At 42.9% G+C, this 23,696-nt stretch overlaps 1 protein-coding gene across 2 annotated transcripts in view; it reads right to left on the bottom strand.

Moving 5' to 3' along the window:
- CDH20 (cadherin 20) overlaps positions 1-23,055 on the bottom strand; it is a 183,778-nt gene extending 160,723 nt beyond the window's left edge. Inside the window, exon 1 of one of the 2 annotated variants that reach the window (XM_019729299.2) lies at positions 22,906-23,055. The gene's annotated coding sequence lies outside the window, so the exon portion shown is untranslated. The remainder of the gene's footprint in view (positions 1-22,905) is intronic. The other variant, XM_019729300.2, reaches the window with a different exon arrangement.
- Positions 23,056-23,696: the final 641 nt, after the last annotated feature.

A 23,696-nucleotide genomic window follows, 5' to 3' on the forward strand; every position in this document is an offset into this window, starting at 1 on the left:
AGAGAAAATCCGGGAAACCTTGTTATTATGAGGTTATGTTCTAATGCAGGTAGACAGTGAGCCCATCAACATAAACAATAAGATATTTCAAATATCAGGATGCTAGAGGGAGACTGGAGATGGGATGGAGGCGATGACAGAGGGATCAGATAAAGCTGTCTGTTGGAGTGGACGTCTGTGCTGAGGTCTGAATAATGTGAAGGCGTGATCCATGCAGCCATCTGCAGAAAAGTTCAGGCAAAGGGAACCACAAGCGCTAAGATGAAGAGAAGGGAATGAGAAAGGAGTGTTTGAGGGACAGAGAGGCTAGGATGGCTGAAGCATGGAGAATGGAGTGGTACGGTTAGGAAGTGAAGAAGCAAAACACCACAAACTCGATTTTCTCAGGCTGCTGTAGCCTTTTCCTGAACGACGAGGTGATAACTACTAGGTGGAGATTTGGGGAAAACGATTCTTTTCCTGATTAGAAGTCACAGACTCAGCTGGCATGCAGTCCTTTCAGCTTTTGCTGTTTCTCTTCCTTACTGCTTGGAATACAGACACGGTGCCTGGAGCTAGAGCAGCCATTTTGCATCTATGAGGACAAACGCCACACGTCAGGAACGCAGAGCATGAGGCCAGAGAGAATTGGTTCCTTAGCGACTGTGTTGAACAGCTGTACCAGCCTTCAACCTCGAGACTGTTACATGGGACAAAAATGATAAGCCTTTTACTTGGCTAAGAGTAAAGTGCTTATATCTCTTGCTTTGAGTGTTGCGTTGTTTACGCTATGATACTGGGGTTTCTAACTCATGCAGCTGGAAGTGTATGTGGTCAGGAGCCGGATCATATAGGGTTTATTTGCCGCAGTAAAGATTTTTGCATTTTATTCTCATTGCAAGAGGAAGCCTTTAGAGGGTTTTAAGCAAAAGAGTGATATAATCTAGTCTATTCTTGGAGAGTATTCTGTCTGCTGTATGTAAACTAGACAGCAGAGAGGCAAGACGGAAGTGGAGAGAAGAGTCAGAAGGCTGTTGCAAGAGATGATGTTCCTTCCATTTGTTTCACGACAAATATTTTGGTATAGTTACAACTTCAAAAATTAGATGTTGTAATAGTATTATTAGCTAGACTGTTTGACAGGTTCCTACATGTCTGGGATATACGATTAGGGACTACTCTTTGTAGCAAATACTTAAAGGACTTATCTGCACTACAGGGGTACTGGGGTGTCTCCTTTGAGCTTGCAGATGTTTCAATGAGGAGAGTTAATGAGCGGTTTTGTACTCTGTCTCCCCGCCTGATCTAGTTCATCCTCACCATTGTAAATCTCCCTCCACCTTATCTTTTTTCTCGTTTTTGTTTTCCTCGCTAGGGATCATTAAAACATTAGCCAGAGCTATCTGCCAAACTAACTGAAGGCCACCTGCCTTAAGAATTATCCTAATGAGGGACTGGGAAAATTGATCAAATTGGGTTTCTTAACTGCCTGTGAATTGCTATTATATTAGCTTGGGAATGAAAATAAGGACAGAAATAAAGTGATAACACATGTTTAACTTACAAATAATGGGTTAGAAGGTTGTTTTTCCCTATTTATCTAGGCTGCAGAGAAAATAAGTATTTTCTTGAGAAATAATATAATCTTTATTTTAGTATTATTATAGGTCAATAGAAGTAAGATTTTGTTGAAGTAATATTTCACTTATAAATACCTCATTAAAAGTATTTGATTTCAAGTTTAAGGAAAAATAATCTGTGTGATGAAAACATGAAAGAAAAATAAGTGGAAGACTTACGTGGAATAATATTATGTAGTACCCTAAAAAATGTCTTAAAAGTAGAAAAGATGGATTGTATACACTTACTACACATTGTGGAGATCCAAAAAATAAGTGACAACTCCAAAAAAATTTTATTTTAATTATAAATGAGAACTATATTTTCACGGGTACAAGAAGCCTTAAGTATTTACTTTTAAACTTAGATGTAGCATTACAGAATTTTAAACCTTGAGAATTCTTGGGTTCAAGTCTGTCCGTGTAGACTTTGAGGGGTGGGGCCACTGTTTACTGTGGCCGGGTCACTCAGGAGTCAAGAATTGTTTCCTGAATGAAGGAGGAAACAAGTGTGAAGCTGGAGAAGGGCTTGACCAAGGTGAGGGGGTTGGTTAGACGTAGAACCAGAACTTGGTCCCTTCCCCCAGGATTGTCTCATCTTATTCTTTCATCTCTTCCCTTCAGTCTTATGTTATGGCCTTTATTTGACTTTCAGCAACATTAATTTATGGGACTTTTTGTCCAATTTTTTCCATATTTTTCTATATAAAATCCATGAAAACAGACCTCCACATAAATCTTTATTTCATTTTACTTTTATGTGGATTTGGCAGGGCTACATCACCTTTTCCATTTTTAAAGCATCCACACTTGTTTTTGTCTTTCCTTTTTTAAAACACAGGGCACGTGTTCTATGGATTAGGATTTGGCCAGGATTTTGCCGTAAATGAAAGGCAAGTAATAGTTAATGACTGCTCTAAACTGCAGATTTCCTCCAAACTGACACTTTTAAAGAAAGCAATACATGTTGAATAACTTTCCAAGCAAAATTGCTACATATGTCCTTTTCTTTTGTTTGAATCTTAAAATGGAGCCTCAAGTCTTTGTTAGCCGCTCCCATACAAGGCTGTTTTCGGTGAATGTCTGGACTCCTTATATAACAATGAGGAACATACTCTATCCAAATCCTGTAAATTCATTTATCCTGCTCCAATTTATCTAGCGTATATATGTTTTATTTTCATTTGTATTATGTTTTCTTCTTTTTCTGAAAAAGGATTCTGTGTTGGTTTAATTATTGAATGCTGGAAACAGGGAGATGATTTGGACTTAAGATATTTCATTCCTCATGACAGCCTCATGAATTCAATGGAGTCGTAGGGTCCACGATTGGATAAAACTTAGTCAACACTTGAGCAGACTTTTGAACACTCGCTCAGTTTTCACCTCGAGGATGTCCTTTAGTGACGGGGCAGTAGTTCTGGGTGTGATCGTTGGTGGGAGAGGGTCCGTCCATCCTGGGTAGCCTCAGGCTGTCCCATTCAGTGTCTCAGCATCATTTTCTAGAGCATTCCACTTCACTCTGCAATGTATCCTGGATCGGATGGCAAATTATATAGCCAACCTATGTATAGACAATGTTTTTATCAACAACTAATGTGAAGTCAGACAAGGTACTTAGAAAGGTGTATGTAGGTCACTCACACCTAGGATAGGACAGCTCGAAACAGGCCAGAATTAAAACATGAAGCTCTTGAGAAGATGGACAGGTGGCTAGAAATAGAAAAGATAAAATGTACTAGGGCTTACTGGGGCGTGGGGGGAGGGGTGGATTACCTTTAGATCTCCCAAAGTAATTAAGTGTGGTATGAGGGAAGTCTAGCTTAAAAGCTGTTCATTCAAAAAAGACGTGGGGATTCTCATTAGCCAGAAGCCTGCGTGCTATGTGCCAACAGTGCCATGCGGCTAATTGCACAGTGAGGAAGGTGCTGCTGCTGCTGTTGTAGGGTCCAGACCTGCGCTCTCCAAAGCACTGTCTGCAGCGACGGAATGGTCCCTGTCTGTGTTATCCGGGGAGGTAGTCGCCAGCCACATGCGAAGAATGGGCCCTGGAAATGCAGCTAGTGAGACTCATGAGCTGAGGTCTACTTTTATCTCACTTTCATTCCTGTGAGCTTAAAATGGAATAGCCACGTGTGGCTAGTAGTTACAGTATTGGACAGTGTGGGTTCAAGAAATCTCAGTGGGCGCTGGGGTTGGCCAACTGGGGGAATCCTGATCGACGGGCATTTGATAGGTTATGAGCATTTAATTCAACTGAACAAAATTGCACTGAACATTACACTATGTGCAAAGCACTATAGTAGACACGATAGGGTATTCCAAAGGAAATAAGGCTGTCTGTGTAAGTACAGATCTCATAATGTCCTGTTGAAACCAATGGGCACACAGTTAAATAAATCATTAGTGCTGGTATGACAATATACAGTCCATTTTATAAGAATCTAGGGGATGGAGAAGTGAATATTGATCTGTGGATTTGAGAAGGTTTGGTGAAAGAGACGGGCTTTGGAGAGTAGTCACACTTAAGATAGAACTCAGCACTTAGATGAAAAGAAGGTCCAGGGTGAGAAAAGTGTAAGAATGGAGAGAAGGGTGTGTAGGTATGTGTGTTGTACACGAGAGAATATTGTGGGGAGAGAAAGCTTGTTTGGAAGCAGATGGTGGAGAAGCTAATGTCAGCCTAAAAACTTTGGGCTTTGTTCTCTTGGCAGTTCAGTGGATGTTTCTAAGTTGGGAATTGATGTAGCAGATCCGTCTTTTGCAGGGGCGCACATCATGGGGTGATTGGAAGTGAGGGAGCAACTGCTAGTAGGGCAACCATGGAGGAGGCGCTACCGAGCGGAGGCAACCGGGGAGACCATGCTGCCTTCTTTACAACAAAAGGAATGGAAATTATTTTACGCAGCACTAGAGGGACCAAAATAGGGTTGCAAAAATATGAAGACAGATTTTGGATCAATAAAATGAGTACATTTTACTAATGAGAGGTTCCACAAATGCAACAGATACCTTACGAAATGGTGAGGAAGCCGTCGACCCCCTACGGCTTTTGTGCTGGGATGTTACAGGGAAGAGTGCAAGTGGTTTCCAGATTTTGAGATTTCAAGGACGGGTCAAAACAGAGTTGCTAACTTTTCATTTTGCCAAGTAAGGATAGGAAACACCTCCAACCTAATCATCTAGTATGATCACGATTTAATGTAAAAGAGAAGGTCACTGCAACACCCCTCTGCCCCCCAAATAGGAAGAACACAATTTTAAAATGAAGAATGGCCCATTCTTAAGTAAAGATAGCGGCCGCCCTGATTTCACCCCTTCACCCCTCTCGCCCCACAACGTGTGCTGTGTCTTTGAGAACCTCGACCTCCCTTTTCTCCTCTGTAGCCATGTCAGTACTGATAAGCAGTAATTAGTGTTTGTGTAACTCTGAGAGGCAACTAATGGGATCCTGCAGCTCAGGTCATTATTATTTCTCAAATTTAGATCGGGAAAATTATCATTGTTGAAACAGTATTTTGATAAACTTCCAGAAGTTTGACAGAACAGTTACAGAAGCGAGATGGTGGTCTAGGTACATGCAGACTGGTGTCATAATTAGTACAAGTGTCATTTATAAAGCTTCCAGAAACAGTAAAAAGAGAGATGTACCAGCCACAAATAGTTACCGTAGAGGGCAAGACTTTCCATTTCTTTATTATCATAAATAGTGAAGCTTCACTGATGCATATTTTATCACAGCCCTCTTGCCTGACATGATCTGAAGTTTCTGAGCGAATCCCCAGGGACCACAGGTACGGATACAGATAATCAAGAATTCCTTTTATGCACCTCTCAACACTACCACAGCTCAGATTGAAATTAGCATCTTTTACAATGAAATACCGGTACTGTTACAAACAGACATGACAGCTGGAGAGAGGGGCCTGTTTATCTAGCTATTTTTCACATCCTCAGTTCATTATGGTTTATTGAGATGTGCACTGTATATTCCTGAATGGAGAGGTGTTGAGTTTTTGCACAGTGATTATCATTTGAATGAAGTCATCTACTCAATAGAGAAGGGTTGGGGGTGATGAAGGTCAAAGATTAAAAAAAAAATCACCCTAATAAGCATGTACTTGAAACTATAACCATTTATTCTCTTAAAACATGTTTTAATAAGACAGCCTTTTCTCTTTTGCATGGTTTGAAAAATTACTTTCCATTGTAAAACCATTTTGAGAGCAACTGCTACTCAACATGCATCGAGTAACTGCTATGTCACAAGAACTGTGCTAGATGCTTCTACGTGTTATCTCATGACATCCATCTTGTGACGTAGGAAATAGGAATATATTTTAAAGAAAGATGTGAAGTTACTTGGCCAAAGTCACACAGCTTGTACATAGATTTAGGCAAACCTGCTGCTTTTTAAACTACCTCACACCACCTAATATTTTAAAAAAATTTGATTTTGCAGTGATTTTGTTTGTTTGTTTGATAGAGGTAACACAGAGGCAGACTACATACAGTCTCTATCTTCTTCTGATGTATGTAGTCAGCATTTATTGTGTGTCCTATGTGCTAGAGAAGGTGCAAAATGCTTTCTATAGATAATCAAATGTAATTCTTTTGAGATCGTCATTATTACTCCAAGTTTTCAAATGAGTGAACTTAGAGTGTGTAACTTGTCCAGGAATTTAAGTAACTTGCTCAGGAAGAATCAGAAACAGTGATTTGAAGCCAGACTCCAACGTCTGGTAGCTAAGCCTCCAACCAGTGCTATAGCAGCGAGTCATCAGATGGGGAGAGTGACAACCACATCCATAGAAAGTGGGATGGGTTAGGGACAGTGGTTCTCAGTGTATAACCCTGGGACCAGCAGCATCAGCTGTACCCAGATTGTCTGATTCCTGAGAAAAATGCACGTAACCATTACACAGTACTGCTGTGTTAGATCTCCTGGCATTTGTTAAGGAGTTCGCATTTCATGTTATACCTAAAGTGCAATTCCTGAGAATTATTTGGTGCTCTCCCATCCCCATTCCTCATCCCCAATGCGACTGAACCAGATGAGTTCCCCTAAGCACCAAGGGGCTTCTTGGTAGAGAGGAAAAAAATTGGGAGCTGTGTCAGAGACTGACCGGATGCCAATTTCCTCTTCCTGGGCACACAGGAAGACTACATTTCCCAGACTTCCTTGCTGTTAGTTTGGGATCATATGGTAGGGATCTGGTCAAGGAAAGCCAGTTGGAAGTGATATACACCATTTGCATTACTAACTATACAACATTCTGAAAGATCCTCCACACTTTCCATCATTGCTCCTCTGCCGACTTTGAGTTAAGCTTTCTGCCCCTAGGGGAGCGAGAGCCACAGATGTCTCAGCCTGAATTTCTGGGACACTGGTTAGAGGAAAAATACTCAGAAGGGCCACCTGACATGAATCCTAACTGTGATGTAAGCAAGACGTAGACTATCATTGTGTTAAACCACTGACATTTGGTGTTTTTCATATAGCCGGTAGCAGATCTTACCCTACATGCCGTTTACAGTAATGACCTCGAGCCCTCACTGGCACCCTTCCTCTTGCCAATGCACCGCAAGCTCCAGTCACGCACCTGTGGTCTTTTGGATTGAAGAAGGAATCGTGCACTTCCACTTACGTCTGCATAACTACCTGACGATCAACTCAGGGCCCCTGGGATTCAGTCCTAGAACCGAGGGGCTAATTGAGGAGAGTACGGTCTTGTAGAAAGTTAAGTGTTGTGGTAGGAGAAGAGAATGGAGGCTTAGATACCACCAATGAGTTTATGCTGGGAATTTAAACAAAAATGACAAGGGCCAGAGCATAGCAGCAGAATGGAGAGAAAAACCTAGATGCTTTGGATATTTCTGAAGACTAGGCAGCAGGAGACATTGCTAACCAACGTGAAATGCAGTGCCATTTATGCAACACAGAAGCACTCTGGCAGGGAGAAGGGGAGGGCGGGGGCACGCTACTGGCACAGTGCCAGCGAGAACCATGGCAAGGAGTCCTCAGCTCTGGGAAGGTCACTTAAACTCGGGATTCAAACAGCACTTAGGGATTCCTTAGAGCCTCCGTCAATCTAAATGTGACAAATACATTAACTAATAAGCTTTATTGGTTGCAATGCCATTGCTACAGACTATCTGTGTCCCCCTTAAATCATCATGTTGAAGCCCTGACCTCCATTGTGACTGTATTTGGAATAAGGAAGTAATTAAGGTTAAATGAGGTCACAAGTGTGGGGCCCTGATCTGATAAGATTAATGTCTCTAAAAGAAGAGACACCAGATCACTCCCTCTTCTTTCCTCCCCTCCCCTCCCCTCCTCTGCATTTCATGTTATACCTACAATGGAATTACTCAGAATTATTTGGTGCTCTTCTACCCCCATTCCCCATCCGCAATGCCACTGAACCAGATGAGTTCACCTAAGCACCAAGATGCTTGTTGGTAGAGAAGAAAAAATTGGGAGCTGTGTCAGAGACTGACCAGATGCCAATGAGAGTCCAATTTCCTCTTCCTGGGCACACCGGAAGACTACATTTCCCAGACTCCCTTGCTGTTAGTTTGGGGTCATATGGTAGGCTTCTGGTCAAGGAAAGCTCCCCTCCCCTTCTCTCTCTTTCTCTCTCTCTCTCTCCCGCTCCCCCTCCCTTTCTCCTCCCCCCCCCCCCCACACACAGAAGAAGTAATGTGAGTGCACTTTGAGAACGAGGCCGTATCAACCCAAGGGGAGACACTTACTAGGCACTAATGCTATTGGCACCTTGATCTTGGACTTCCAGTCTCCAGAACTGAGAGAAATGAATTTCTGTTGTTTTAGCCACCTATCCTGTGCTATTTGTTACAGCAGCCTGAGCAGACTGATAACACCACCTTTGCCCTGAATCTTTCTAGTCATACATTTAAGTCTTCAGCTCATTTTAGCTTGTGGAGTTATAAACTAAATTACATTGTGGCAAGCTATAATGTGAGATTGATCAAAACATCCAATTTTTACATTATTCTTCCCTTATCACATACATGTAGCAATTTAGGAATTTATATATAGCACTTTTGCCTAATTTGGGATGTCGCTGCATTTGGTGTTTAGTCTTGGTTTGGAGAGATATGGCTTGAATGAATATGTTCTGATTCTCAGTGCAGAACTTCTAGGTGCTGAATCTGTAGATCTCCATGGAAAAACAATTGTTACTGTACTGTGTAGGCGTGAATCTCTAAAAAGCACATGCTAGCGACTGTGAAAAGGGCATAGTTCTTTACATGGCAAACACAGGGTGGAGTCATTATGGGATCTGTAGGAAACATTCAGTAAGGACTCAAATTCCTTCCAAAATACCATATTCCATGGAGGTCTCAGATTCATACATCTCACCCTGGGAAGACACATTCAGAGAATGACTGTGCTTTGGGTTCAACTTGTAAATGAGTATTTCAAACTGCTAACAGTTAATGAATTTCTCTAGTTTTCCCCTGGAAAGTGCCAATCTCCAGGACCGAAATCCACCTGTTCACGTGGATTTGGGTTGGATTTGTTAGGAGGAGGCAGATGGCAAAAGTCAAACAGAAGATTTTTCAGCTGGTAAGGCACAGAGAACAGATTTGCCAAAATGGCACCTGGTGCCTGGAATTCCAAGATGGAGACCATGGTTCGTTGTTCTGGTAATTTCTGATGTTCTCACAGCTATTCCTAAGGAGTACACATTTCAACCCCCACAGTCTTCAGCCTTTAAGGCACAGCCCACATGCCGTTTAAAAATAAGCTTACGTTCCCCAACATATCACAAAGCGACACTTAGTTTCCCAGGAGTAAACATGAAATGTCATTATTCATATTTTTAAAAAGCTGAACACTTGTTCTTTTCTACATAGTTCTGCCTTACCACTCCCTCACAACACCCTTCCTAACTCTGTTTTCCTCTCTCAGCTCTAGCTGTGCTCTCTGGCCCTCCACTTTCCACCTTTGCAGCCCCCTGTCCCAACATAGCCATAACCAGCTGGAGTTCCCACCTTTCTGTGTCTGTGTAGATCAGACCACAAGCTGATGGGGATGTGACTTAGAACAGCCCCAGCATCGAGCTGACAAAGCAGAATGTTTTGGGGACGTCACAAAGCACCAGACCATAGGTGTCAGTGAGCCCCCACCATTCAGGGTGGGGAACTCTGTACCTTAGAAAAGGAGCACACCCTGTTTTTGCTTTGAAGAAGTTATGACTCAGTTGGGGGGTGAGAAAATACCCACCTGAGACAACCACCATCACTGGTGCAACACCATCTAATTTAGGGAAGAACATCAGCGTCTTGGGGATGGGCTGAGAAATCTCTGGCTAATTGTTTGAGGTCTTGTTCAGGAAGAGACATTTTGAGCCGTCTTTTGGAGACAAAAAAAGAATCAGAGATAGTTTGAAAGAAATGTGGCTTCCTCAAGAGGTGTGAGTGACATAAGCAAGGCTGTGGCAGAAACAGTTCCTAAGAGTGAGAGTAAGAAAAGTGACTTTTTTGGCACGGAAAGTCCATACTATTATTTACAAACATTTGTTGAGACCTAAAATGTTCCAGTGGGCCAAAGAAATAATATGAAATCAAGTGTAGCCAGAAGGGCTGTTGGCAGATGGCACTGAAAACATGAAGTAGCACTTGCAAAACTGATTTGCAAAGACAGGGCTGTGTACACCAGGGGTACCTCTATTGCTGTAGTTACCAACTAACGAAGCTATATTGGGCTCTTTAGATGCATAGAACACTGGAGGGGGGACAGTTAATAACTGGAGAAAAATACATCATGAATTTTAAGAAAACATTAGCAAAATGTCCATCTGAAAAGGAAGAAGAGTATTGTTTATGAATTCCTCAAAGTCTATAAAGACCTCCATAGGGACTTTCCCGTCCTAAATTATATTGAGAAAACTCTAGATTATCCTGGAAGGAAGCCATGTGGGGAAACGGTAGAGAGGAGATAAGACATAATGTGGCTGCTCCAAGGAAAATCATTATTTCAAGTTTATTGACAGCATCTCATCTCCTTAATTATAGCTTTGTTGACAGTTATTCGCATTGCACGCATAGAATCCTTTTGAACGAATTCATATCCCAATTTTCCTTGGGACCAGAGAAATGCTTAAGAAAGACGATATTTTTGTTTGTGTGTTTTTGATAGTGGTAACAGTCAAACAGTCTTGGGGCTGTTAGATCTGGGGCAAAACGTTCCTGGGTTAACCTTCTCAGCATCTCCTCCCAATCTCTGTCCCCCTCCCCCATGCATTTATAAAATCATAGGTGCTCTAAGGAACAGAAAGCAAGAGTTCAACCAATGAACCAGCAGAAAGTAAGCCCAGCTCTGATCTGATGAGTATGGCCCATCAGCGCCCCAGGATAAGTAGGGTGAGCTAAGCTAAGAGGAGGGGGAACAAGAGAAATTGTCAAGCATGGGCATCTGGACTTCACTTATGAGACTCGCTTATCTTTTTAAAGGCTGAATGAATTGCTAGATCCCTGGGTTTACCTGTCTTCAAGTCAAAGGCCATTGACAATTTCATATAATCCCAACTTCTTTCGTTCTCTCAATTAGTGTAGATAATGATCATTGAACTAAACTATGCAGTTAACCTCATATCTACCTAGATTTTTGTTTTGAGAAAACTCAAAGAGAAAATATGTGTCAAACTTGTATTTTATTTTAGTATTTTTGTGTTCCTTGAAAAATTCTACTTATACTCATAAATAAAGCACACTTGTCAGAAGCTATGCTTTTCAATTTTTTTAAAAAAACATTTTTTTTTCTGGGCTTCTTCCATAAATTGTTTATTGTTCAATATGGCTTTGACTTTTTAGTGCAGTTACTTACTTTTGATGCCTTCAATTTGGCTTAAATATTTCTTTTACGCATCACCAAGGGTATGAAAGGTTTCCTTTTATCTCAAAGATGCAAGAGGTGTATTTGGTATCTTCCGTAGGACATAAATAATGGTGGGGTTGGGATGGAGAAGGGAAGGTAACAGATTTCTTTGCTTAAAGGCTGCATATCACCATAAAATGAGCTTTTAATAATGACAGACTTCCTCTCTCCCCTTATGATAAACAAGGCCCTGCCTTAGCGGTCATTCTTTTTCACCTCTATACATCACTTCCTCCTGCTCCAGTTACTCAGATCCCGTAGCCAGTGACTTCTAAAGGTGCCATCACGTAAGGCCAGCTATGTGCTCAGAACCATGAGCGAGGGTAGAGATAAGTCCTGTATGGCTTTTGACACACACCGACTCAAAGATGTCCACGGTCAAGGTACTGGCCACAGCACTTGCCTTGTACGTTCCTCAGTTCTCATAAGATGTTTCTACCTCAGGTCAATTCCTAATTTATTCTGTCCGAATCCCTGGCATAACCTGTCAGATTCTGCCTTCTGGTAGTTCACGTGTGATGGAAGAGTGCCTTCATGGTTTCACACTCGATGCTTCTTGGAGTTAGATGTTTCCCGTGACACGTTCATTTAGGAGATGTTCTTGATTTAAACTGTTTCCAGAAAGGATATCGAGAACACTCTTTTTATAAAGGTTTGCTGTATGGAATAATGTAAAACCATAGGAAGAAACCTGTGAATAACACAGCCCAAATCAGCACACTTGCTGATTCCCATCCCACGTCCTGAGGTCATATAAACGCTCTTCCCGCCACAGTTTGACAGGACACAGTGGTGCCCCGATGAGTCAATGTTATGGGAAGAGGCTCAGCAAGGGAGTTATTTTAGACAGGTGCCGGGGCGGGCTGTGAACACACAGCAAGCACGAGCCTGTTCTTTAGCAGTAGACGGCCCGGAGCCCATCAACGACAGATGAAGAACAGGCGTTTGGGCGAAGCCTCTGCCTGTTGGCAACACATGGCCCCACAGAGACCTAGCTGCCTGCATAAGATGCCATTTTAAATCCTGTGATAAGTGTTTGGGCCCCTCCTGCCATGCCTGGATGCTTTCCAATGAGGATAAACATGGAATTATGGGCTTCAGGAAGCGTTGAAGTGCATGTAAGGACCAGGGCAGCGTTAAATTTGGAAAGCAAATGCTGCCCTGTGTTTTAAGTCTTTGGCTGACTATTGGCTGGAATGGTGGGCAGGAAGCAGCACTGCCTGAGAAGAAGACGTCACTGGATTAAATCTGCAAAGTTTAAGTGAGCTTCCATGAAATCAGAGTGACAGATAGGCTGACTCCCGTGCTCTGTGGCAGGATGGTGTAGAGCTTTTCAGTGTCTTTTTGGCACTGAAGTCATAAAGGCCGATAAAGGAGTTTTAACAATCAGTTTGGTTTTATGAAATATCCAACAACTTGACTGTAAAGCAGAAGATACTCCAACAAGATAGTCCTGATCGGAAGAGAGCACAGTCTCTAATGATATAATTGTCTGAACAACTTGACCATTAGAATTTCCTGAATTTGTGGAAATGAAAATTACCACTCTTGCTTTCACGCTGGCCCTTTCCGCCTCAAGGCTTGGGTTCTAGTTCCCTTGTTTACAGAAGAGTGTCTGAGATTTCATTATCAATCTTTCTTCTACAGACTTAAAAAAAAACAACTCTAAAAAATTTACTTAACGTCAACTCATAGCAATTTGCACTATTTGAAGGGAGCAACATCATGAATAATAGAAAACTGCAAATAATTTTTAAAGTGATGTATTTTAATATTTGGAAGATGTTTTAGGTATCTGCATTTAGAGAGCTCTATGTCTCAAACTCTAGAAATTGTCAACATTCCAAACAGAATAGCGTATCCCTGCAGAAAGGATGCAATGGTAGTAGTTATGAAATGGACTTTGGAACTTTAGACCGCCTCAGGTTCAAATAATAAGGCTGGAAGTCCTAGCTGTGTGATGTTGGACAAGTTACTTAACTTCTCTGTGACTCCGTTTCCTCAGCTACAAAATTGCATGGGGTTCTTCTCAGGAATAGATGGGATAATGCTGATAAAGTGCTGTACACAGTGGTTGGCACATCGGAAGTGATTCTTATTCCATATGGCATACAGTGAGGTTCTCTCCTGCTAATTCTATTTTATTTACCCCTGTGACTCTGAATATGTGGATTAGAGAAAATACAGATTGTGCTTTTATCAACAGAATTACAGAGAGTAGTTTACAAGTTCAGTAACAGCCTATAAAGAAGTCACGTGCACTGGGGACTAGAAAACACCCAGGAGAACCTCTGGTAATTTCCCCCATCTGTCTGGGCTCAGATTCCCACAGGCCAGGCATCCTCGTGTTCCCCTCTGAAGACTGAGAGCTCAGCCCTCCCTGGGGAAGCCTGCTCCACTGTAGGACAATCCATCATTAGGAAGCTCATTATTAGCGCTGGGATAAAATTTGCTTCTCTGTAGCTTCCAGTTCTCCACAGTAGTGCAGAATACATTTAATTTCTGTTTTACCTAAAGATATTCCAGATGACTGTTGTGGTCCCTCTAAGTCTTTTCTATATCAGGTCTGCCATTTTGAACACCTTCAACCATTTCTGTCGTCTGGCATGTTTTTGAGCCCCTCATAGGCCAGTGGCTATTGCTTCAGACACAACTCTGGTGCAGCACAGAGTGGACAGGACATCTCGGGTGCGCCCTGACCGAGACAAAGCAAAGCCAGGACCAACTCATCCCTGGAGAGAGTGGGTATCAAGCGGTCTGAGTCTGAGCCCCAGCTCTGCCTCTGCTTGGCTGAGAGAGGCCTGGGGCACACTCCTCAGCCGCCATGTGGTTTGTTGTTTCCACTGGCACTTGTTCGTGTTCAAGTTCCTCTTGTTAGATCTAGCCCATCCTATCAGCCTTTTTCATCCTGTTTCCTCACCTCATGTATTTTTACCCCTCGTGGTGTCATTACATTTATAAACACGATTGGCATACCCTTATGTGCACATCCACGCCACTGCTTAAGCGAAATGTAGTACATGTCAAGTCCTAACAGAGGCCGGCGACCATATTGAAAGCTGTGCTAGGTTAGCCATAGTGTCATTTACTGACAAGGGAGGATTGATTGTGCACCGGCTATGTGCTGGGCCCAGTGTCGGATTCGGTGACATCAAGATGAGCAAGAGTCCCCATCACTATCCTGCTAGCACCCAGATCTAGTGCACAATCTAGTAATTGGCATCTGGGGCAATTTAAACTGTGGTTTACAAATTTTCAACCATTATATAGTCTTTGTTGGCACAAATGTATAATCATAGCAATCTCTTAATCACCCTGTTTGAGCCCCAAGGGAAACTAGTAGGAAAAGACCTGATATTAACGAAGGCATGTGGACTTAATAATTTTTTTCTCCCGAAGTTTTGTCATATATATATATATATATATATATATATACACATATGCATATATATATATAAATATAATAATATATATATTTACAAATTATCTATAGTGTGGCTCACATAACAGGAGAATTATCTATCTTATTCTTTGAAAGATGGATGACCAATCTTTAAATCAAAAACGTGTGCTTTAATAAGCAGTACATGGAGGTTAAACTTTGCTCCGTAGCAGTGGTTCTCGGTCAGGGGTAATTTGCTCCCCGGGAGACATGTGACGATGTCTGGAGACATATTTGGTGACCACAGCTGAGAGGATGCTGCTGGCACCTCGTGGGCAGAGACCAGGGATATTGCTAAACGTCCTGCAATGCACAGGACACTCCTTTCTCGCTCCTCCAATGAAGAATTAAGAGTTATCTGCCCCCAGTGTCTCAGTAGTGCCGAGGCTAAGAACCCCTGCTGTGGGGGAGGCAGTGTGACTGCATCGTAGGGCTACAAACATGGGAGCTGGAGAGGCCTGGCTGTGAAAGCCGCCCATGGGGACCACTTCACCCTGGGCCTGTTTCCGCCTCTGCGACCTGAAGATGATAAGGACACTGAGTTCACACAGAGGATGAATGAGGTCACGCGTGTGAAGCGCTCACCACGTGTCTGGCACAGAGGCAGGACTACATGATGGTTATTTTTATTGCTTTGTTTGCCTTCTCTTTGAATGCTGCACATTTTAATCGACACAAGCAAACTAGGTAGATGTATCCAAAGAGATGGACAGCGCTCCTGTATCATGAAGAAATCTGCTATTTTCCTGTGTTTAAAGAATACCCCTCAGCAATTCGATCTCCACATGTTCCTCAGTCCCGGGAATCAGAGGATATCTTCTGTGCTTAGCTGCCTGAAGTTTTCCACTGAGATGCTGAACTGCTAAATGGATTAATTCTGTAATGAGTACTCGAGAATTTTATTTCCGAATACAAGCATGCCTCAGATTTTTAGACTGAAATAAATGTTGTCAGGATTATGGAGGTGAGAACATGGGCTAAGCTACATACAACTATCACACTTCAAAACTACAGTGTTAACGGAGATTGTATTTTGATTGCTAGGTACTATTTGCTCTCAATACAGTTTGTAGTGATAACAATGAAAGCACACAAAATGTTACTAGATATGTACTTATAAGAGGAGCAGCCTTGGGAATTCTCACCAGTTTGTGCCAAGTATGGCACAGATTTAGATTCTTATTTAATATCTAAAAAAAAGAGCTTACAAGATGCGCTCGCACATGTGGCTTGTTCTTTCAGGGCTGTGAGGATTGTGCGTTTGCAAACTCATATTGTAGATGAGGTGTTGGGTGCAGGGCGTCAAGGGGTATGAAAGAGAGAGATGGGAACTCGTATTGTTTCTTGTATTAGAAAGTGAAGATACGGGAAACCAAGAGGCTGTGTGGGTGGGCGTAGAGACAACTGTAATGTGCCAATGGTTTTCGCCCAGACCTTAAAGGTGGGGAGTAGGGGATACTGCCCACTGCATGTCTCGTTGAAAACATTCGCTTGGAAAAAAGTCTTAGATGCGAAGACCGAGTGTTCACTTCCGTCTGTTTTGATGCTCTTATCAGTGTTAATAATCTTTCAAATTAAAACACATGTATTTAGTTGTCTTTAGAAATTATTACCAGATGAAATTTCTTCAGCCAATTTCTAGTTACATTACTAAGTGAAACTACTTCTGTTAGTTTAAAAACAAATGATGTTAAGTTCATCGATTATTCCTAATATCTACAAATTAACCCAAATTAGGACTTGAAAAAGGTTCAAAGCTACTGACTGTATAATATGTAACAAAGTGGAAATGAATACGATATAAACTGTGTATTATTCCTTCAGGAAAACATTCTGTATACAATAGCGTTAGCCACTGACTTTATAAAGCTTATGCTCAGGTGCACACTTAAAATGTCTATCCATCGATTTGAATAAGCTACTATTTAATCAACTGTGTTTTGATTTATTGCTGGAAAGTGGACACCAATGTTTGGTTCCATCCAGAGACATGAGCTAGAGAACAAGAATGCAGCCTCGCACATCCTTCTATGCTATGTTGGCCTTGACCACCTTAATTCTAACCCCAGTGGACAACTCTCTCTGGGAACAAGGTGTAATCGAATCTTCATGCTAATTCTATCCTGGTTTTCTCTTGACTGCTAGCTCCCAATTATGCCAATGCATGTACTGTTCCTAGCAAAACCCTAAGACCATGTTGTTCGTTCAACTAAGGTCAGACCTAAAAGGAACTAACAGGCTGATGATGTACCTATAGACATTTCAGTTCCTGATGAGCACCTGTTTTCCATTTTGGAGGAAGGTCCACATAGCTTATTTCAGTTGTAAATCAGGTGAAGGACCAGGTAAGTATAAGTGTATTGGCCGCAAGTAATTTCCACGTGAGGTATTAAGGATTGGGTTTCTGCCCAGTTGGCCAAATGTCAAACAACTTCTATGACAACCAGATGTAGCCATGGCCATGGAATGCAATTATTATTTTATTAGTTATCCTTTAATTAGTTGATACAGCAGAGAACATGCAGCCGTTTTGTCATAATTGGTCTAACATTTGTACTTCAAAGGTGGAAATCTGTGTGACAACTTGTGAATAATAACCATTTAGTGAAATACCATCTTCATTATGAAGAGATACTGTGCATTTTAAACCACTTACATATGCATAAACATACTCACTATTTAGGTAAAACTCCAAAAAAAAAGAGTCTTTAAAGTTTTCCCACTTTCTTACCTCCCTCATGGCCACACCAGATTATTGCCAATAATTATTACTATCTCATCAGGCATATTTCGTCAGTTTAGAGAGAATTTCAAGTAACAAAGACCATTCAGGTATTTGACTTAAAATATAAATTCATCTCATTTGGAAATTCCATCAGTTCAATTTTGTTCTCTTTATAAAAAAATCAAATCAACACCTATTTATTGAGAATTTCTTATGTGTAAGATTCTAGTGAGGAACTATAGGACTATAAAGAAATGTCTCTTCCATGTAAGATACCCCTTTACTCTTAACACGGTCATGGCATTCTAACCTTTTGATTAGATTGTGAAACATTCCTAGAAATAGCAGAGATACCCCATTTCAGGCAATGGTGGACATTTCTTTAACGTTTGTACTTTTCATGGTATTTTACATGACCAGCTCTTACTGCTTTGGAAGGAAAAATGAGTGATACTGTTCTAACTCTACTTTGCATATTTTTAAAAGATCCACACTTTATAGCTTTCCTTACGCCTTTATTGTAGTTACTCACTGATGAATTTCCATACCAAATGTTCTCTCTTTTATGATGCTTTAAACTTAAAAAATATTACGTATACCTTGAGGGGAATTGGATCATTTCCATTTTGCATTGCGTTTGAGTTATACTTTGAGTTGAATATTCTGAGGATTCTAAAATTAAGTTAATCCATATGTAATTAGGAACGTTCTTAACTAGACAGTCCTGGTTAGCGGGAGATTGGCAGATGATTCTGAAAAACTATCTAGCAAACCATAAATAGCAACTAAATGATAAAAGGCCAAATTTCTCTTGAAAATGGGTTGTTGCCATAATTTAATGTCGCAATATGATTTTCTATTTTTAATTGCTGAAGACAATTTTATAAAGTAGAATTTTGTCTTCTGAAAGCTAGAGAGTTTCATAATTTTGTACCACTTACACTTTTTATCACTTCAGTAAGTATCCTGCCCATGGGCTATCCCTTTTGATTCATGGTGAATAAAAGAAACGAAAGGTTAGTAAAGATACTTTTGTACCTCTTAAACACATTGAGACAAAATGAATATCTTAGAGAAACAAAGTATTCCTCTTTATGAGACTTTATGACCTTAGGTAATTTAGTATGCCTTTAAAAAAAAATAACATAGTGCTTTTATTCCCAGAACAATTCTACTTAACACTGACACTTAAAAATGTTCCTTTCTTAATTCAAATAATGAAAACTTGCTCCATATTCCAGGTCAATATGAGGATTCAGGGAGGGTTCGAACAGAATGAATACATGGTTTTTCCTTCCCCCTCCCCAGACACCATGTCCTCGGTGCTTTGTATAGTTCCTTAGTCATTTCTTCATTTGCACAAGTCATTTCAGAAAGAATTTACAACAGTGCCATCTTTTAGTAAAAAATAATAAGTCCCAGTTTACTGCCTACAATAACTAGAGATGCTCCACTGTTAAAATCACCTTTATTACTTAAAATACATTTTTCTTTTGTCTCTAAATTCATATGACAATATAGGGAGGCTGTTTCTGCAATTCAATGTGAAAGATGAATCACAAGGCAATTTGTGAAAATAATTAAAGGTTAAAAATGGAATATTTACTTCTTAAACCTTAAATGCCTGTGAAAAACAGTGTTGGAGAAATGCAAAAATCTGGTGCTCTTTGCATATAGTTTGACTTGACACTGAGGTTTAATTAATTAATATTGGGATTTCGTAAATCATACTATAGTTTTCCATGCTGTTTTAGAAGATGAGAAATTTTGTCCATATCCAGGGTAGAACTTGGAGGAGAAAAATGGGTCTCAGGTCTCCCCTGTTCTAGGAATACAGAATGCTTCTTCTTTTCTTTTTTTTTTTTGAAAACTACCAGGATTTTCCAAAGTACCATCAAAGCGAAACAACTAAAGATAAAAGTGATGTGTTACTTTTCTGTTTTTCCCTTGCTCTTATTTTTGCTGCTCTGCACTACTGATTACAACACCACCAGATCAGAATGAACAATTAACTGTCTAATTATTCTAGTCACACCAGCCCACAATGAAATCTTTATTCCGTGTTTACAGCAATCTTTGGCAGAGGCTGTCTTGCTGTTTCTAAACTAAGAAGAACTGCCCTTTGGCTCTTCTCCGCATCAGCTGCCTTGGTTTCAGCCTTGGATGCCAATAAGCAGACTTCTTTTTCTTCCAAAGTGGACATTTTTTTTTTTTAGGGTGAAAAGACCTATTCTCATCACTCCCCCATATATTCTGACTGATTTATGTTCTAGCCACTGCAGCTCTTCCTTCCGTATCTCTTTACATTTCTCCATAGAACACCACCAGGCAAACCCCTATTCTAAGTCCAAAACTGTGAAAAATACTTAACCGAACAGTACTCACTACTATGAGGGAAAGAAGAAAACAACTACTGGTTGATGGGTAGAGAGAAGTCCAGGAAATCCCTCCTGCTTTTCTAAGCTGCTAATTTTCTAGCTCAAAAGGCAGTCAATAACTTCTCCGCTAGGGGAACACATATTCACTTTTCAGTGGCTTTCTTGATTACTTCCAACTATGTACTTAAATTCGCCAACAGCTGCACATCTTTGAGAAGCTTCAGAACTTGGGGAATATTTACAAATATAGAAGGGGCTGGGAGAGTACGTCTGAATCTCTTTGAAATGGCCAGGGAAAACTATTGCCCTGTATAGACAGGGAGAGCCAAGTTAACACCAATCCAAAGATAAGACGAAGGCAATGCCTTTACCAAAGGAAAGAGGGAAAAATACCGTGGCTAGTCCTTTTTGAACCATCTGATCGAGTCCCCTTCCTGGATCTGAGAGTAGACAACAGCCAATGCTGGGTCCCATTACCTTAACCCGCTCAACTGTTTTTCTCCAAAAGAGCATTTTCCTGCTTTGCAGGGATGATGGCCTCTTTCTTCCCATTCCAGTTCCCAAACCCTATGTGACGGTTCCCCTAACATCCCTCTGATCCCGCCTCTCAGCCCCCACACTTACTGCGGCCACATTGCCTTTCCTGTGAGAACTGGGTCATAAAATTTTACAGGGAGAAAGGTAGCAGGGGGCGTTTCAGTAGTAGAAACTCTGATTAAATTCCCGGGCAACACTCCCCAAATGAAAGATAATTTTTCTACAAATATGCACAAGCATGTCAAGAATGCTAAGTCATTTTTATGTTTGTACTTTCCTTTTCCATTTTAATTTTACACTGCCACATGGCACACATACTAAAAATGTACCTCCTTAACCTGCCGTGCAGCAAACTTTTCACAAAACAGTGAAAACGCATATTTTATACATTGTCCTTTCCCAGGATGTTCAAAGCACTTTTTTGGATACAAAATAGATCATCTCAGACGACTGTTCGATTAGAAAGACATGGCTACTTGTGCATTGGCAAATAGGGAAAATCGGCGCTGGGAAGGAAAGGTCACACCAAAGTCAGTGGCGACAGCCTCAGTAGACTCCCAGAGCTTGCTTCCAATTTATATTACTTCCCCCTTGCTCTTCATTTGTCTCTCCTTTTTTTGTTTTTTTTTTCCTGGCAGGAGGGAATGTGGCCAGCAAGGAGGCTTGACTTCATCTCCGACACTGGCTTACCTCTGACAGGCTGTGCGCCCACACTCTTGCCCTATTTTCTGCGTCATCCGCTGGCCAACCTGTGCCCCGGAGGAGCTCTGACTGGGGGCCAAGCCAAGACCAGGCAACCGCAGGTGCCCTTGTGGCTGCCTCCGGTGTTGGGAACTGAAGCCTGCCCCTGCCGGGTAACATGCCCCGTGGGAATGCGAGGGGCACAGGAAGAGAAAAGAATTAATTTCCAGATTGTATAATACATGAGAGGAGCAGGCTGGGCCAAATGTGAGGTTCAAGACTGGCAATGCCTCCACGGTTCCTGAGCCCGATGAGGCTGAGCAAGGCAATCCGGCAGAAATGTGCTCCTCATCCATGGCGTTGGTGCGAGCACATGAACAGTTGCCACTTTTGTTTTTTTGTTTTTGTTTTTCCTGTGGTTAGGTAGACCCAATTCCTTAGCTGGGTCCCTGTCACAGCTCTAATTTCCTTTGGTTAAGAGATACATTAGAGACTAGAGGGGTCTAGGGACGTTTTATTTGGGGAGGGGCAGACTCAGTTTCCAGGCCCTCTATTAACAACCAGAAGACAAAATCCGTCCTGGCATTCGTGCCAGTAACAACATCGACAGCATTAATAATAGTAATCGTAATGGCAATGGTAACAGTGAACTCTGAATCTACCAGCAGACCAGCCCCCTACTGCTCTGCTGCCAGCCCTCTTACTCCTTGCCTGGCCTCAGCAGAAGAAAAGGCTCTGGCGCTGCCTCCGGGCTGCCCTCCAGGTTCCAGCCCCCACCCCGCCCCCAGGTGGATGGCCAGGCAGAGGTTCCTGTTTCAGCCTAAGTCAGCTCACTGTCTCTCCTGTTGCTAAGGGCAGGTTGGGACTCCACAGTGGCGTTTCCTTTACAAATCTGCAACTTTCACCCCATCTGACCCCCTCGCCACCCCCTCACTCTCATTCTCCTCCCACGGCAACTACGACGTGCAAAGCCCAAACAACCCGAGCGCAATCCATCCAGCAATTCAGAGCTTTCCCTGGGAGCGCCAGGGCCCGGAGAGAGGAAATCCGGGGAGTTAGCAATGTCCGGCAGGTGGCGGAGACACAAGTCACCACCACATTCTTCTCCAGGCGGGAGCTCGGGTGGGGGTGCGGCGCTATGCGCCGACTGGAACCGGCCCCACAGGCACCGGCACCTCCCCAGAGCCTGGGGTCTCCGGTTCCCCTTCCCGGCGCGCATCCCCGCGCAACAGACGCAGTCGGCCCTCTTCCATCCGTAGCCGGAGGGAGGCGCCACAGCCTGCGGGGCAAGCGAGGGCGAAGCCGGGCCAAGCGCCCCGCAAGCCGCGCTCCTGCCCGGTCTCCATCCCCTGGAGCGCGCAGCTCCCGATGCTAGTGCTCCGCATTCTCCACCAGCCCCTGCGCCCCAGCTTCCCTCTCCCGGAGAGCAGCTCCCCAGCCCAGGCAGTCCCTTCACGTCCCCTTCCTCCCAAAGTCCGAGGAAGTCCAACTCCGACCAGTCCGCAAGCTGGCAGTTGCGGAGAGAGCGCAGCGCCTGGGGGTGACTTCCCGGAGAGAGCGGGCTCCAGGCGCCCTGCACCAGATGCCGGGAACCCGAGGACAGACGCGCGGGGCCCCACCCGAGCTCTCTGCTTTACCTGGCAGGCCCGGCGACTCTCCGGGGACGTTCGGTCCAGACTCCTCCGGGGCAGGCGTCCAGCTTACATCGCTGCCTCCCCCACTGGGCAGCCGGTGTCCCGTTGGGTCCCTTTGCTCCTGCTCACGGCGCTGCCCCCGCCCCCCACCCCCCTACCCCCTCTGTCAAAAGTGGCACAGCTCTTCTGCCTCCGGATCTTTTGCAAAGTCTCTGTGTGGTCACCCTGAGTTGGGTGGCAATGCCAGGCGCGCTCACCCTGCCAAAGCCCTGCCCCGCCCTCCCGCGGCCCCCTGCGCTGGGCCCAGCCGGGGAGAAGAGCTGCCTCGTCTTGGTCACTGTCCCCTGAGCGCAGCGCGCGGTCCTCTTTCTGTCCCTTGCGCCTTCCCTAGCCCGAGTGGCTGCAGCCTGCCTGTACCGCGGGTCCTCATTCCCCTGCTCATGAATATTCTGACAGAGGCTAATGTCGGTGAAGTAGATTGAATTAGCCAATTGGTGCCAGGAATGTGCGCTCCTTCCTTCTGAGGAGCTGTCTGGAACCCCACCAGATGAAAGCAATTAGCGTCCAGTTGGCACCCTGTGGTTTAGAACAGTGAGGGGCAAAAACGGGTTAATTCTTTAAATGCAGTTTAGATACTGCATTTAAATGTTTAAACTCCTCTATTGGCTGAGAGAGTAAGGAAACGTTAAGAGGGAAAGAGAGGCAAGGGGATAGGTAGAATTAGGGGCATATTTACCCCCAAACTCCCCTGAAGTTGAAGTGACTTATTCCGCCTAGATTATAGATTCTGGAAG

The sequence above is a fragment of the Rhinolophus sinicus genome, linkage group LG09 (assembly GCF_036562045.2).
Source record: "Rhinolophus sinicus isolate RSC01 linkage group LG09, ASM3656204v1, whole genome shotgun sequence".
Lineage (NCBI taxonomy): Eukaryota > Metazoa > Chordata > Mammalia > Chiroptera > Rhinolophidae > Rhinolophus > Rhinolophus sinicus.